Source organism: Schistocerca piceifrons, chromosome 3 (assembly GCF_021461385.2).
Source record: "Schistocerca piceifrons isolate TAMUIC-IGC-003096 chromosome 3, iqSchPice1.1, whole genome shotgun sequence".
Taxonomy (NCBI): Eukaryota; Metazoa; Arthropoda; class Insecta; order Orthoptera; family Acrididae; genus Schistocerca; species Schistocerca piceifrons.
Window position 1 is genome coordinate 24,834,040 of NC_060140.1, and position 17,988 is coordinate 24,852,027.

The window sequence follows — 17,988 nt, forward strand, 5'->3', positions numbered from 1 at the left end:
CTGTCGTAAGAGTACGGCTGGCATTCGTTGTCTGAATAGCCGACAAATGTCAACTGACGTGCGTCGGAATCAGTTACTGTTCAAAGTGTACTCAAAGGGGCGCCGACCAGACGAACGGTGTAGTTGGCACTTTACAAATTTTTCATTCTCTGTAACATACCACGAAGCCTGTAAGTGGGGAGAAAGTGTAGGAGATCGAATTCGTGTGCACTTGTGTAGAAAGCAGGTCACCCAGCAAGTAACTACAATCCACTAAGAAATCACTAAGGTGACTGAATGACAGGGAAGTACGACCGACTGGGATTGAAGAGTGTAATGACTGGCACCACTTCATCGATCATGGTGACTGTCAGCTTGACTTGCACAGAATGCCATAGTCGATGCATCGATCCGACAAACAGTGCACGTACTCTATTTCTGACATTGGTCAGACCTAAGCCCCCTTCATGTGAAAGTAATCACAAGATATCGAAACGAATTTTAAAAACAAATTCGGCATACAAAGCTCGTAGCCTCTTAGCAATGGCGACGGTCATGGGTAGGACATTGGCGTATAAGTTTAATTTTGGAGCTAAGCAGACATTAATATACTGTGCATGATGTCTTTCAGGCAACAACACAGAACAAATTATGCCTTCCAGGTACTTAAGGAAGGCAATATGTGTCGAGCAGACTTCGACTATTACCTGCATAAACTCTCGTACATGTGTATCTAAGGTCGTTTTTCGCTTATGTCTTCCGGGAACTAATACAAGCTTAAAAATTATGTGGCCGAGCGGTTCGAGGCGCTTCAGTATGGAACCGCGCGATCACTACGGTCGCAGGTTTGAATCCTGCCTCGGGCATGGGTGTGTGTGATGTCCTTAGGTTAGTTATGTTCAAGTAGTTCTAAGTTCTAGGGGACTGATGACCTCAGATGTTAAGTCCCATAGTGCTCAGAGCCATTTTTAAAACTTGTGGTGGTCAAGCGATCGTGACGTTCTTTTTTTTTACTATTACAACCCTAAAATTAGAATACGTAAGTCCATTACTTAGTTAAATGTGTACGTCTTGTGGAAGACTGTAATTTTAATGTATTATTCGATATTGGGAGGATGCGATACCATGCCTCGAAACTCTATTAAAAAAAAGATATGCAGAACCAATAAACCGTGCACTGTATGTGAATAGAGTTTAATTATTTAACGTGAAAACTGATTACATCAGCTTTGATACTGACATTCGTTTTGTAGGCCATCTAATGGGGCAGTTTAATGTTACTCTGCTGGATGACTCAGTTCATCACTCACGTTACTCCCTACAGAACCAGGACTCGGAAAGATGTTTTATTATGCATTCACATCTGTGTCTGACAGAAACATAGTACTCCCACGTTTGTTGCGATTTCACCTCAAAACAATAACTTGTGCGGTGTTGATAAATACGCGTGATTACCGTTCGAATCTATAATTATTAATTGCATGTCATAATATGTTTAGGATTTTTGTGGAGTTTTACGGAGAAGTGCGTGATTTTCGTGTCACTCTAAGACCCATACGAGTTTGGTTCAAATGGTTCAAATGGCTCTGAGCACTATGCGACTTAACTTCTGAGGTCATCAGTCGCCTAGAACTTAGAACTAATTAAACCTAACTAACCTAAGGACATCACACACATCCATGCCCGAGGCAGGATTCGAACCTGCGACCGTAGCGGTCGCTCGGCTCCAGACTGTAGCGCCGAGAACCGCACGGCCACTCTGGCCGGCCATACGAGTTTGGATTAATAGATATGTGATATAATTATGAAGCACGCTATCTTAAACGTGTAGTCCATAAAATAATTACCCAGCAGGGTGTTATATGATGGAAACTTCGTATGCAAGGATTATGGGCATTTTCCAAACGAATTTTCGCAATTTACACCTTGAAAGAGAACGAAAGAGAAGTTTCAGTTATGTCCTGTCTCCAGTCTTCTCCTCTCACCAGCATCAGGCTCTTGACTTGACTCTAGTATCGACTTTCTTTTGCTTTGTCATCAATGATAGTGTCGCACATGTGGCATTGTTGGAGATCTAACAATACGTAAGAAATAGGAGAGAGGCAGATTCAAGATAAAAGTGTAACGTCCAGCAGTTTATACCTGATCTTATTGTACCGAGTACATATATGGGAGTTTTTGACAGCAAATGATGTATATTTGTTTATCACAGGACATCCACACATTTTTGGTAATAATACTTTATGGGTAGATCCTGCGGCTCATAGACATGTTTAGCGAGGCACTCGAGCCATGTAAGAAAACAGTTTTACTACTTTTTAAAGTCGTCTTCATACAGCAATCGGAGACACCACAAGCGCCTCAGTCTAATTGTGTGGTCTCCTCCGTATGAAGTCACTCTTAAGAGGCAATGCTATTTGTCTGGCGATAGCAGTTGCCCGTGTTGAGGTGTGAGATGTTCGAAGGAATTTTGAACTGTCAACAAGATGGACAAACAGGTCGATGCCCCCACCCCCTCAATTTATGGGTTTTCGTAGAACTTCTCCTCAGTTACTGTCAATCAGTGTCCGAAATTTGAGATCGTGGAGGCTCTTGTGATGGTGGAGGCAGCATTCGCTCGAAGCAGTTGCAGGAATCGAGAAGAAACGGTGGTATTTCTACTGTTGTCTGGTACGTGCAGCCCTTTTATCCAGGGGGCACTGTTGCTCCCAAATTAATTTCTGTTTATACTGCATATTTGGCCAATCGATGGTTAGTGATCACGTAGCTCTAAAAGGTCACATTCCATCACAATACAAGAGACATTGTGACCTCTGTAAGTCGATGACTTCGTAAGTGGAAATAATTTGTTTTTGGTGCACTATAGCTATTTCGAAGCCTCATTTAGCTAGTGAGGAAGTATCTATTTACGATCTTTGCAGTGACGTCACGCACTCATGGTGTGAGGGTTGCATGTCTTTTTATTATGCCTGGGACACTGGCAGATCTGACCCACTCACAGTGTTCTTGCAGGATTATATTTACGAATCTTGTGGCACCGGCACAAACTAATGAGCCTGCAGCGTTTGCTTGTACACGTATTCTGTTATGGCAGGTTAGTAGTATTTCATTGGCTTTCCAATATTACCGCATACATATATATGCGACGTTAGTCAGTAATAATGCATAGATAAGTTTGTCGTAGGGAGTTTAAAAAAAATACTACAGTATGCTAGCTGTCCAGCGGGTGTCTTTGGAATTTTAAGAATCAGTCGAAATTACGTTAACAGCGATGAACATACTCGGGTTTTTAGTAGTTAATATAAAAGAGTTTTAGTAATTCTAGCTCACTTATAATTTTGCACATCTGGGAATGTTGTGCGGCTGAAAATGGTTCTTCCGTGCATAAACGTTAGCTTTGAAAGCATTGTTATGATTGGGGCACATAGAAACGGGTGGTGGGGATGGGGCATGGGGGTGTGGGGTGGGGGGAAGTACTTGCCACTTCAACTGTTGCCACTATTATTTATCTGCAAAGTCGTCCCACAGATTTCCGAAGGTGTCTGTGTCGGCATCGGCGAGTTAAGAGAGGTTTGTTGTGCTGGAAAGTCCACTCCTCGGCGGCTTGATCTTCAGGGCACTGCATTTTGCATCATTCACCAGGCTACAAATGATTACGCAAGTATTTCTCGGTTTTTGCTGGATTGGGGGCCGTTTGTTCACGACCATACTTCACATGTCTCTCTCTCTCTCTCTCTCCTCCTCCTCCTCCTCCGCCTCCTTCCCCCCCCCCCCCCCCCCTCTCTCTCTCTCTGACTCTCTGCGCGCATATTCAATACTGTTGTGCCAATTCTTCTACACACAGTACGTTTGGTTGAAAGCAGCAGGATTTTGTTATGACATCATTTTTTCTACCTATATGAGAGTGAGCTCATTTTAACATGCCGCCGGCCGGAGTGGCCGAGCGGTTCTAGGTGCTACAGTCTGGAGCCGGGCGACCGCTACGGTCACAGGTTCTAATCCTGCCTCGGGCATGGATGTGTGTGATGTCCTTAGGTTAGTTACCTTCAAGTAGTTTCAAGTTCTACGGGACTGATGACCTCAGCAGTTAAGTCCCATAGTGCTCAGAGCCATTTGAACCATTTTAACATGCCCTAGTGCTTTAAGAAAGGCCTTGCAATAGTTTATGTATAGTGTTGTTTTATTGTTTTATTTCTGCTCGGTGTTCTCACCAGACCAAGCTCACCAAGAAGATGGTTGCTCACAATTCTCTTCGATGCATGGATCGATTAACATTATGCGAAAATGAGATCGACAGGAAGTGCAAAATGGGTAAGCAGGCATGGCTAGAGGACAAATGTAAGGATGTAGAGGCTTATCTCACAAGGGGTAAGACAGATACTGCCTTCAGTAAAATAAAGGAGACCTTTGGAGAAAGCGGAACTGCTACGGTCGCAGGTTCGAATCCTGCCTCGGGCGTGGATGTGTGTGATGTCCTTAGGTTAGTTAGGTTTAAGTTGTTCTAAGTTCTAGGGAACTGATGACCTAAGATGTTAAGTCCCATAGTGCTCAGAGCCATTTGAACCTTTGGAGAAAAGAGAATCACTTGTATGAATATCAAGAGCTCAGATGGAAATCCAGTTCTAAGCAAAGAAGGGAAAGCAGAAAGGTGAAGGAGTATATAGAGGGTCTATACAAGGGCGATGTACTTGAGCGCAATATTATGGAAATGGAAGAGGATGTATATGAAGATGAAATGGGAGATATGATACTGCGTGAAGAGTTTGGTAGAGCACTGAAAGACCTAAGTCGAAACAAGGCCCCGGGAGTAGACAACATTCAATTAGAGCTACTGATAGCCTTGCGAGAGCCAGCCCTGACAAAACTCTGCCATCTAGTGAGCAAGATGTATGAGACAGACGAAATACCCTCATAATTCAAGAAGAAGATAATAACTCCAATCCCAAAGAAAGCTGGTGCTGACAAATGTGAAAATTACCGAACTATCAGTTTAATAAGCCACGGCTGCAAAAAACTAACACGAATTCTTTACAGACGAATGGAAAAACTGGTACAAGCCGACCTCGGGGAAGATCAGTTTGGATTCCACAGAAGTGTTGGAACACAGGAGGCAATACTGACCCTACATCTTATCTTATAAAACAGATTAAGGAAAGGGAAACCTACGTTTCTAGCATTTGTAGACTTACACAAAGCTTTTCACAATGTTGACTCGAATACTCTCTTTCAAATTCTGAATGTGGCAGGGGCAAAATTTAGGGAGCGAAGGGCTGTTTACAATTTGTACAGAAACCAGATGGCAGTTATAAGAGTCGAGGGACATGAAAGGGAAGCAGTGGTTGGTAAGGGAGTGAGACAGGATTGTAGCCTCTCCCCGACGTTATCCAATCTGTATATTGAGCAAGCAATGAAGGAAACAAAAGAAAAATTCGGATTAGGTATTACAATCCAATGAGAAGAAATAAAAACTTTAAGGTTCATCGATGACATTGTAATTCTGTCAGAGACAGCAAAGGACTTGGAAGAGCAGTTGAACGGAATGGACAGTGTCTTGAAAGGAGGGTATAAGATGAACATCAAGAAAAGCAAAACGAGGATAATGGAATGTAGTCGTATTAAGTCAGGTCATGCTGAGGGAATTAGATTAGGAAATGAGACACTTCAAGTAGTAAAAGAGTTTTGCTATTTGGGGAGCAAAATAACTGATGATGGTCGAAGTAGAGAGGATATAAAATGTAGACTGGCAATGGCAAGGAAAGCGTTTCTGAAGAAGAGAAATTTGTTAACATCGAGTATAGATTTAAGTGTCAGGAAGTCGTTTCTGAAAGTATTTGTATGAAGTGTAGCCATGTATGGAAGTGAAACATTGACTATAAATAGTTTGGACAAGAAGAGAATAGAAGCTTTCGAAATGTGGTGCTACAGAAGAATGTTGAAGATTAGATGGGTACATCACATAACTAATGAGGAAGTGTTGAATAGGATTGGGGAAAAGAGAAGTTTGTGGCACAACTTGACTAGAAGAAGGGATCGATCGGTTAGTAGGACATGATCTGAGACATCAAGGGATCACCAATCTAGTATAGGAGGGCAGCGTGGAGGGTAAAAATCGTAGAGGGAGACCAAAAGATGAATACACTAAGCAGATTCAGAAGGATGTAAGCTGCAGTTCGTACTGGTAGATGAAGCAGCTTGCACAGGATAGAGTAGCACGGAGAGCTGCATCAAACCAGTGTCAGGACTGAAGACCACAACAACAACAACAACAACAACAACAACAACATGCGAAAATCATTTAACTAGTCACAAGAATGAACTTTAGAAAAAATGTCATGCTCTGTAGATGTGTATTTTATAGCGTTGTTCTAATTCTTTTAAACACAGTATCTCTGGTTGGAAGCATTAGAAGTGCCTTATGATTTCACAGAACCTACTAATGTAGTGCAGGCTTGTAGTACTGGCTTGAAGTACTAGCTTGTAGAATTTACTATAAAATCGTTATTTGTACTAACTTGTTCGTTTTTAACACACACACTATGATTTCACATACACACAAACTAGTAATGAAGTGGAGGTTTAACAATGAGAAATAATTTGGATACATGCTGCATAGTGGTTGGCTGAAAGCATGATGATACGATATTGATACAATGTGGAAAAAAGTTTTTAACAATATGTAACATAGTAAAAAATACGAAAAATTGTAAAAAATTGTGAAAATACATAAAATTGAGGAAGAATGAGAGCACTTACATATCTGTAATTGTGTGTTTTCTGCTGGTGCCTCGAATGATGAAAACCACATAATAGTACACTGTTATTAACAAACTTCACTTCGAGTGATGTGACTTAATGTAATTTATTTGTTATTAACAAACAGACGCATCCTGATCCTTTCTCTGAAGTGCACAGTTTCAGGTGGTAGACACCCATTTAGGTGCCCCAAGATGAGGACAGATTGTGTGTGCCGCAGTCTCATTGTTCTAGAAGGCTTGGGAGAGAAGGAGGAGTAGGAGGGAGGGAGGGAATGTTGCTTCTTGGTGACCTTGATGAATTCCCAGTGGTTCACTGGGAGGCATGGGGGAGGGGAGGAGGTAGGGTGACCTTGAATATAAGTCGCCCAACTGTGTCTCACACTGTAAGTCTTTGTGACCTAGAGGTAAGACCTGTTCTGTTACTCTACTCGCGTTCAAAGTTTTTACGTCATATATGACAAACAGTTTTCATTATGCTCGAAATAAGTTTAACAAGTATTTTATCAAGATTCTGTGTTAGCTAATAAAGTAAATAGAACTATGCTTTTTAGAATATGTGCGTCGTATTTATAAATTCTGAATATGTAATAAAATAGTTTTTCCTCAGAATCCTTTGGGCTTCGATCAACCCAACCGGAAACACGAAACGGTGACTACACTTTTATAAAGCTCCCACCAAACTATTTTTTTTTCCGTAAAGGACATAATGGGCATACTTCCGTAGCCTACAAAGTAAATTTAACGGGCGTTCCGTGTTCGCTAATCTGTGTCTGCATCGCGCATGCACCGTAACTTACAGGGTCACTAAGTCCCGCACGTTTTTAGAGCGCCCTTTTATTTACGCTTACGGTCTTCGTGCATGTCGCCGTCGCGTTGGGGCTGAGCCCTGGATAGAGGCGTTCGGCATTCGATGGCGGTAGTTCGGCGGAGGAGAGCGCCGTAGCTGAAAAAGTCTTACCGAGTTGAAGACATACGTCACACAGAGGCAGAGCGCCTTCATACAGTGTTACCTCACAGTTCTTACAGTGCGGGCAGAGGAGCACACTGAGGATTTCGAGACAAGCGCACCACAAATTGCGAGATATTCTCTATTGAACTCAAGGAACGATACTGAGGCTTTTTGCGGATGATGCTGTGATACATAGAGAGATTGTAACAATCGAAAATTGTACTGAAATGCAGGAGGATCTGCAACGAATTGACGCATGGTGCAGGGAATAGCAACTGAATCTCAATGTAGACAAGTGTAATGTGCTTCGAATACACAGAAAGAAAGATCTCTTCTCATTTAGCTACAATATAGCAGGTCAACAACTGGAAGCAGTTAATTCCATAAATTATCTGGGAGTACGCGTTAGGAGTGATTTAAAATGGAATGATCATATAAAGTTGATCGTCGGTAAAGCAGATGCCAGACTGAGATTCATTGGAATAATCCTAAGAAAACGCAATCCGAAAACGAAGGAAGTAGGTTACGGTACACTTATTCGCCCACTGCTTGAATATTGATCACCAGTGTGGGATCCGTACCAGATGGGGTTGATAAAAGAGATAGAGAAGATCCAATGGAGAGCAGCGCGCTTCGTTACAGGATCATTTAGTAATCGTGAAAGCGTTACGGAGATGATAGATAAACTCCAGTGGAAGACTGCAGGAGAGACGTTCAGTCGCTCGGTACGGGCTTTTGTTGGCGTTTCCAGCAGACACCTTCACCGAGGAGTCAAGCAGTATATTGCTCCCTCCTACGTATATCTCGCGAAGAGACCATGAGGATAAAATCAGAGAGATTAGCGCCCACACAGAGATATACCGACAATCCTTCTTTCCACGAACTATACGAGATTGGAGTAGAAGGGAGTTCTGATAGAGGTACAGAGCAATATTCCAGGATGAGTTGGATGAGTGTAGACTGACTCCTTTGTATGTTGACTCCATTTTCCCAGTATCCTGTCAATGCAACCGAGATACATAGATACTAATCTTTGGTGTGAGCTTAAGAGATAATTTCGAGAATGAAAACTGCAAGTGCAGATTTTAAAGAGAAATTTATTTCAAGGTTTTAGACGCTTAGCTATCTGTGACCAGGGGCATACATATCGTCACAGCCGCTTCATGGTAAATACACTACTTGCCATTAAAATTGCTACACCACGAAGATGACGTGCTACAGACGCGAAATTTAACCGACATAAAGAAGATGCTGTGATATGCAAATGATTAGCTTTTCAGAGCATTCACACAAGGTTTGCGCCGGTGGCGACACCTACAAAGTGCTGACATGACGAAAGTTTCCAACCGATTTCTCATACACAAACAGCAGTTCACCGGCATTGCCTGATGAAACGTTGTTGTGATGCCTCGTGTAAGGAGGAGAAATGCGCACCATCACGTTTCCGACTTTGATAGAGCGGTGGATTGTAGCCTATCGCGATTGCGGTTTGTCGTATCGCGACATTGGTGCTCGCGTTGGTCGAGATCCAATGACTGTAAGCAGAATGTGGAATCGGTGGGTTCAGGAGGGTAACACGGAACGCCGTGCTGGATCCCAACGGACTCTTATCACTAGCAGGCGAGATGAGAGGCATCTTATCCGCATGGCTGTAACGGATCGTGCAGCCACGTCTCGATCCCTCAGTCAACAGATGGGGACGTTTGCAAGACAACAACCGTATGCAGGAACAGTTCGACGACGTTTGCAGCAGCATGGACTATGATCTCGGAGACCATGGCTGCTGTTACCCTTGACGCTGCATCACAAACAACAGCGCCTGCGATGGTCTACTCAACGACGAACGTGGGTGCACGAGTGGCAAAACGTCATTTTTTCGGATGAATCCAGGTTCTGTGTACGGCATCATGATGGTCGCATCGGTGTCTGGCGACATCGCGGTGAACGCACATTGGAAGCGTGTATTCGTCAACGCCATACTGGCGTATCAGCCCGTATGTGGTGCCATTGGTTTCACGTCTCGGTCACCTCTTGTTCGCATTGACGGCTGTTTGAACAGTGGACGTTACATTTCAGATGTGTTACGACCCGTGGCTCTGCCCTTCATTCGATCCCTGCGCAACCTTACATTTCAGCAGGATAATGCACGACCGCATGTTGGAGGTCCTGTACAGGCCTTTCTGGATACAGAAAATGTTCGACTGCTGTCCTGGCCAGGACATTCTCCAGATCTCTCAGCAATTGAAAACGTCTGGTCAATGGTGGCCGAGCAACTGGCTCGTCACAATACGCCAGTCACTACTGTTGATGAACTGTGGTATCGTGTTGAAGCTGCATGGGCAGCTATACCTGTACACGCCATCCAAGCTCTGTTTGACTCAATGCCTAGGCATATCAAGGCCGTTATTACGGGCTGAGGTAGTTGTTCTGGGTACTGATTTCTCAGGATCTATGCACCCAAATTGCGTGATAATGTAATCACATGTCAGTTCTAGTATAATATATTTGTGCAATGAATACCCGTTTATCATCTGCATGTATTCTAGTTGTAGCAATTTTAATGGCCAGTAGTGTACTTGTAGCAGGAAGGAGCAACGGTCCCAACCTTGTAGCACATTTACATGACCTTCATGCTCGACAGAGTTGTTAACAGAGGTCAGACTGGTCGTAGGCCTAGCTGGCCACCCAAAAATGGTTCAAATGGCTCTGAGGTCATCAGTCCCCTAGAACTTAGAACTACTTAAACCTAACTGACCTAAGGACATCACACACATCCATGCCCGAGGCAGGATTCAAACCTGTGACCGTGGCGGTGGCGCGTTTCCAGACTGAAGCGCCTAGAACCAGTCGGCCACAGCGGCCGGCGCTTGCCACCCAGGTCACCTGATTTGTCAATGTGTGATTACTTTGTGTGGGGAGCTTTGAGATCTAAGGTATATCGTTACAACCGTTATAGTCTTCAAGAACTGCATCACATCATTCTGGATGAATTTGCAGAAAATCCAGCAGTTCAGCTTCGATCAGTCTTCAGGAACTTGCTGACTTGGACGCAAAAGTGCAAAGAGATCAATGGTGGTCACTTTGAGGATCTGCTATAGTCAGATTAGTACTGTATTTTCTATCTTTTGCTGTGTTTCTTTGTTCCATACAACTCTGTTCTTCGACAACATTCATTTGCCCCATACTCCATTAAAAAAAAGCAGGAAAGAGCGAAATGAAACTTGTCCAGAAAAGTTTAATGTCCCAGTTACGCAACAGTCACGCAAAACACGTCAGATGAAGCTCCAAACCCATTTCTATATTTCATGAATCAGATCCGTTCATGCTCAAGCAAGCAGCCCTCCAGTTCGCCTAAATACTGTGCCATGAATGGCGGCACGTTGAACTCCCGCCCACTACGGTTAGGGTGGTTCAGTGGTTACCTGTGGTCGGTCGCCGAGAGGTGGCCTGCAGCGCGGGTCGCTGTTGTCGGAGCCACCACGCGTCCAGGCACTCGGCTGAGTCCGAACGTGGACAAGGGGACAGCCACAGAGGGGAACTGGAGCACGAAAGACAGAGGGACAAGTCCGTGTGGCCAGCACTGGGATAACCTGGCGGAGTCTAGCATAAGGTGGCAGCAGGTGAAATGTGCTGTCAACACACTGTAGCGCAGCCACAAGCAGCTGGAGGGGCTTAGGTGCAGCATGCCACTTGCAGCAACAGAGCTGTTCGTGCATTACGACGTGAAGCCAGGCCAGGCCAAGCACCGCAGTTCATAAAAGGCTGTGGTAACATAAGGCTCTCTCAGAATGATCCAAGCAGTTTCTTCATCTCCAGGCTACGAATTTTTCGGTCTGAACGTGACTGGAAGCTGTGTGTGTGCACAAAGATTATTCAACTTCTGATACATATACATACCCACCAATCTTAGCGGAAGTATCAGTAGTCTAAGACGAGATGGCTATGCCAGGCACTGGAACGATATGGGACAGTAAGCAGTCGGCTTGCAGTCGGCCCTCCGTAGCTGCATCATCTTCTAGCACCGAGTCCTCCTTCCTGGACGTGGTGTCTCTTCATCACTGGGCTGCCTCCAGGCTCAGCAGCAGCCAGACTCTTGCCCTAGAGTACAGTACAACTGCTCACCTTTCTGTGCCGGCACAGGCGCCCTGCCACCACATGGCGTCACTGACAGGAGCAGCATCTGCCTCCAGAGGCTGCCATCCCCTGGCAGTCTTCCTTGTCACCAGTGCCTCCTGCGACCGCTGTGCAGCATCTAAATGGGAGTCCTGGCGTCAGCGTTGCTCAGTGGAGGCGTCAGTACCTGCTGGCCAACAGCTTGTCACACGCCACACCCTGAATGCTGTATTCACCACACGCTCATAGGAGGTTGCGGTCAATGGACTGAGATGCTGTGAGTGCAGTCGTATGAGGTTTAATAAATTACTTGATTTTTGGTGTTGTTTATGTAAGCAGCCACCGGCCTCCACACTTGCCAACCCCTGGCCCCAGTGCGCTTCACCCCGGATCCACTTCATCACAGACTTCGGTGTGCGTTCCCGCTGGTGCACGGTGACTTGCATCTCAGCTCCATTCGATGCTGTGCTAATTACACAAGTAGGTGATCTTTAGTGGCGGTGCACAAGAAGCGCCGAAGAGATCGGCGAAACCATCAGTTCGTGCAGTCATTTGCATTGTGTTTGTAGCCACATTCATGTTGTACTTCCTGTTGGTATTATCCTAATGGCAGGGGCACTGCGAGGACTAATTGTGCTGGTTGACACACGATTCAGTTGATGAGATTTGTCTTAATTAGACCCTGCGGATGTTGAACCGTGAATTTACTATTTTCAAAATCTTTTCTTAAAGAATTTAGTATATTTATTAGCGATTCATCAAGAACATAACACATTTAATCACACTAGGTGAGCGTGGAAGTAGTTGCCAGGAAGTAACCGATGCAAAATAAAATTAATTTTAACAAGTGTGAATTTTATTCCTAAAGGCTTTTTCAAAACAGATTTAAAATTATAAGCAGAGAAGCACACTCGAAATATCAAGTTACAATATTATTTAGAGGCAGAAAGAACAAAATTAACAGTAGGAGCCTTCGGGCTAAGGAGCTTGCCTGCTCCCTTTCAACACGGCCGTAGTCATGACCGCTCACAACAACCTCTGAAAGTGTACACTGGTGCAAATCTGCAACACACCAGGTTACTTTAAACAAAACAAATTTTAGCAATTCACACAAACACGTAAACAATGCACCCCGTAAGAGGGATGGAAATGGTACATCACTCAAATTATTTGCCACCGAAAGTGTATTCTTTTTAAAAAAAAAAGACTCTTACGGTGGAAGGGTGGTAACCTTATAACCTAAAATTACTATTTAAATAAAACCCATAAAATGCAGACTTACATAAAATGTACAACATGCTCTACATTACACATATACCACCTCGCAAGATGATAAGTAAGATAAAAACATATTTCAAGAATTCGGCCTTTAAGCAATAAATTCGTTAAGACCGAATCCGACAAACATGACAGATGCAGCTATTAAGGTACGGCAGACCGACCGACAGACAGACAGACACTAACTGCCTAAGAATGCGGACGTGAGACAGACGAACAAGCTGGGGACGAGAGACTGACCAAGAAAGAAGTAGAATTTAGCAAGTGAAATTAAACAACATATCTCGAATCACTTAACTTCTAGAAAACTGCGATGTCTGGTGAAGACCTGGCGCAGGAGCCCCAAAATGCTCTCCCGAACCGTCCGCTGCCAGCCGCTTCAACGGACGTGGGGAGGTGCGCCGATCTCCCGTCTCACGGCGTCGCAGCTCGCCCGCCAGACCGACGTCTTCGGTTGACTCCTGTTGCTCTCGTGTTTGCCGCGAAGCCACTACGCCTCGCCGTGCGGCCCACTGGACTGAAGTGGCGGCCTCACATGCGCCGACGCTCAAGACGGAGAGGTCATGTTGTGTCACAGTGCGCTACCGACCAACCGATCGATCCAACCGTCAGTGCCCATTCCCTGAGCAAACTCGAGCAGACTGGCGGCCTAACACACACTAGCACTCCGGACGACCGACAGACACTAACCGCCTCACCAATACGGACGAGAGACAGACCTAGACTAACTTGGCTGATCAGACTCGCCCAGACTGACAGACTGTCCTGGCTGACTAACAGCCTCCGACTGACTGACTGACCCCTGCCGAGTTTTTTTTTTTTTTTTTACTTTATTGTTATTTTGACACCTGAACAATCAGGTAGGCTGGCAGCAGCACAATACGCCGCTCTTCAGCCGAAGACAGTACAAGGAGATAAACAAAGAAGAGACATCACTTAGAAAAACGGCGGGAAATAACAGGAGACACAAGAACATAAAAGCACAAGAAGCCGTTCACACTTGATGACAATCCACACTACGAACTGTAGACCCGACGCACAAACACTGAAGAAGACGATGTCACTGGTGAACAATGGAGCGTGACGGCGAAACTGAACACTAAACATGACGGCACACACGATACGCTGATGGCGGTGATCTCCGGCGCGCGAATGTCCACTGAGCGTGTGCGAGTCCCCTGCCGAGCTCACAGTGCCCCTTAAATGCACGTGAACATGCAACCTTTTCCCCTATCCCACCAGAGTGAGACACCAAAGCTGCGATTGCCACAGCGGCGCCACCGCCAGAAACGGAGGGCGACTGCTTTACAATACGCGCTGCGGCGCGCTCTTCAAAACAGCAAATTTTACCGCGGCTCAGATGTGCTATTATATTACTGCCAAGTTGTGTTAAAACGGGCGATCTTCTTATGTTTAAGCAGTTGGATTAATGTCTGATTTTGCTGGACCGCTCTGTCTTGTCTGTCTGATCCATACCCCAGCATTGCGTAGGGATTTCTGTTTGGCGCGTGAGTTGTTTCTTTCGCTCTGCCTTTAGTTGATTAGCGGTTAGGTTCAGGTGTTTTGTGTCAGATCTCATTTACGTTTACCTGTGAAGCGTAGCCTGAACTTCTGCGCAGCTACCCTGTCCCACTATTGTCCCTTGCAGCTTGTAGAGTTGAGTAGTTGTATGACTGTTGATTCACCTGTTCTTGTAAGACTACATTTATCTCAAAGGCCATGAATTTTTGCCTGGTTATTATTTTTTGTAAGGTATTACGTTATCAGTATTTGTTGCTTTGAATGCAAGCACCGTTTTTTTTTCTTTATAAAGCTGAAACGCTCTGATTTGCTGAATGCTTTCGTTAACGAAGATCTTTAAACTTGGTAAGTATCGACTCCGCGACAACCACTTACCATTCCTGGTGAATCCCTGAGCCAGGATACGGCGATAGTTTTTCAAGTTTTGACAAAAAACGAGAGAACATTTTGTGGTGTCACCGCCAGACACCACACTTGCTAGGTGGTAGCCTTTAAATCGGCCGCGGTCCGGTAGTATACGTCGGACCCGCGTGTCGCCACTGTCAGTGATTGCAGACCGAGCGCCGCCACACGGCAGGTCTAGAGAGACTTCCTAGCACTCGCCCCAGTTGTACAGCCGACTTTGCTAGCGATGGTTCACTGACAAATTACGCTCTCATTTGCCGAGACGATAGTTAGCATAGCCTTCAGCTACGTCATTTGCTACGACCAAGCAAGGCGCCATTATCATTTGCTATTTATCTTGTGATGCATGTACCGTCAGACCGATGTTCACCAATTATGGATTAAAGTTAAGTATTCCAGAAGCTATGTACCTTTTTTTGCTAGTATAATTACTTTACCTGTTCCAGACCTCACGCCAGCCTGCGTGAGCTTAAACGCGTGCCTTTCGGCTTCCTCATAGTGGCTTGGCTGTCTTGCCAAATCACAACAGAACTCATTCGGAACAAATCTTCTTCACTCATTTTGCACGTAACACATTTTCCTTTTTCTCTTTTGTTTTAACAACAATGGACTGCTGATGATTTTCAAGAAATTATTCACTAACAGAAGAATGATGATGACTGAAGTCTATAGAACAAATTGTGAGGTCTTTTAGAAAGGCAACAGAATGCCAAAAATTGAAGCGATTCCAAACATAGCCGACGCATTTGTCCTTTACGAAAATAATGAAGCCGGCCGCGATGATCTCGCGGTTCTAGGCGCGCAGTCCGGAACCGCGCGACTGCTACGGTCGCAGGTTCGAATCCTGCCTCGGGCATGGATGTGTGTGATGTCCTTAGGTTAGGTTTAAGTAGTTCTAAGTTCTAGGGGACTGATGACCGCAGCTGTTAAGTCCCATAGTGCTCAGAGCCATTTTTGAAAATAATGGAAAACGATTCCAATGGAAACGTTCATTCAAATTTTCAGCTTTTTTTCTCGACATTGTTGTTAGGTTCGCTGTAAACGAACTGTTCACTCAGTTTTTGAACTTCCAGTCTTTCAACAATAGCAAATGACAAAACCTGACGCAATGCTAATGTGTCATCTCAATTCCCCCATTTACTGGTTGTGATCCCCTGAAGGTTGACGCTGGAAAGTGTTCCTGACAGTTGACAGCAGCGCCAAGTGCAGAAGGATGCAGTCAGGGTGGCCGTTTTGTGCTCGTGCCGCTTTCCATAGACACACTCACTCAAGAGTGCGTGCGCGCTCACAGGAGCTCACGCACACGCACGCACTCACACACACACACACACACACACACACACACACACACACACACACATACACGCTCACTCTCGTTCGTGCACACCAACGTACGGACGAATATATTAACTTTCTAACACTCATCAGTAACAGCAAAATTCAGTTACGAAATGGCGAATTAACATTTCACCCGTGGTTTACTTGAGGTAAAAGTAAAGCAATGATTATCGCACTCGCCGTTGCTCTGAAATCACAATATGATTCAAAAACTAATAAGGTTTTTTTTTTCTTATTGACCAACTATGTCACGAAACGTCTTCCATTTCTCCACTCACTCTGTTGTTGTTTCCTATTTTCGCCTCATTTTCTCCCCACGTTGTCTATGTTGTTCCCGATTCTTATTTCCTCTCCATTGAAGGCTTTCTAAATTTAGTATTTCCCTATTCTTTGTTGCTGTTTTTTTTTCTAGTTCTTTCCTTACGTCTGTAATCCATACTACTGTCGATTTCTTCTTTCAAAAATACGTGAATATTTATTTCGTGAGCCTGTTGTCATTCAGTCAGTAGTGATGTCCAAAAAAGATTAATCATCGTTTAGCCAGTATTTCTGTTATTCTCTATATTTTTGTAGATCTCCTCATTACTTCTCATTTTCCAGTCATCTGTACTTGGTACTGCACCCATTATTTTTCTAATATCCCGTTTTCAAGTCTCTCGTTTTGTCCAGGTTATACGAGTAGTTCATCGTTACGCCTTGACATCCAAATAAATTTTCTGATCGTACCACTGTGGTGAAGTACTCCCTTACTGTAGATATTCCTTGCCAAACCATATGCTCTCTCCCTTCTTAACCCTTACATCTTCTACAAATTTTTCTAGTCCATTATGTTGTATAATTTCTCCAGGATATTCAAATTTACTTACTCGCCCACGATTTTTTATCCGAAATTTTGGGCAGAGTTCTATCTACTGTTTCTTCCAGAAGATTTATTTGAATAACTGCGTCTATCACATCTTCCATCTTACAATTATTGGTTCAGCTTTGTGATTTTTTTCAGCTAAAACTTCCAGATCCTCAATTTAGCGTTTTTTCCTACTATTTCACAAATTTCTTTGTTATTGAATCCTATTTTTTCCATTTTCAACTTTGAAATAAATACTTTATGGTTGATACCCTTTAATTACATGCTTATAAGTTTGGTAAAAATTCCTAGGATTATTTTTAGTAAACTCTTTTTGTATTTCCATCAGCAGTGTTTTTTAAAAGTCTATTGATTTTGCAGATTATTATTCACGTTTCTTTTGTTTGTTTTCACAATTGTTCTAAATTTTATTCTTTTTTGAACAACTCCATCTTCTCCATTTTGAAGCTCTTTGTTCTAGTGTTTCTTCATAGTCCGTGTTCTCTTTTCCAGGCCTGAAGTTTCTCTGCTGCTTTAGTAATTTGTACTCGGTGTTCGTGCCAAGCACTTTTTATTGTTGTCTAAATTTCTTGTTTAAACTTTTATACTTTCTTTGTTGCGTTTTAGCTGTGGTGCAGTTTTATCTGATTAATTTATTGATTGTTTTTTTTTTGTTTTAGATAGGAGAAAACATGTTTTGATCTTAGAGAGAAAATGCTCTGAATGAAATTCACCATTTATGATTGCTTTAACATTAATAATTTCCATGATAGATATTTTAGATATGGCTAGGTTAGTCAGTTGAA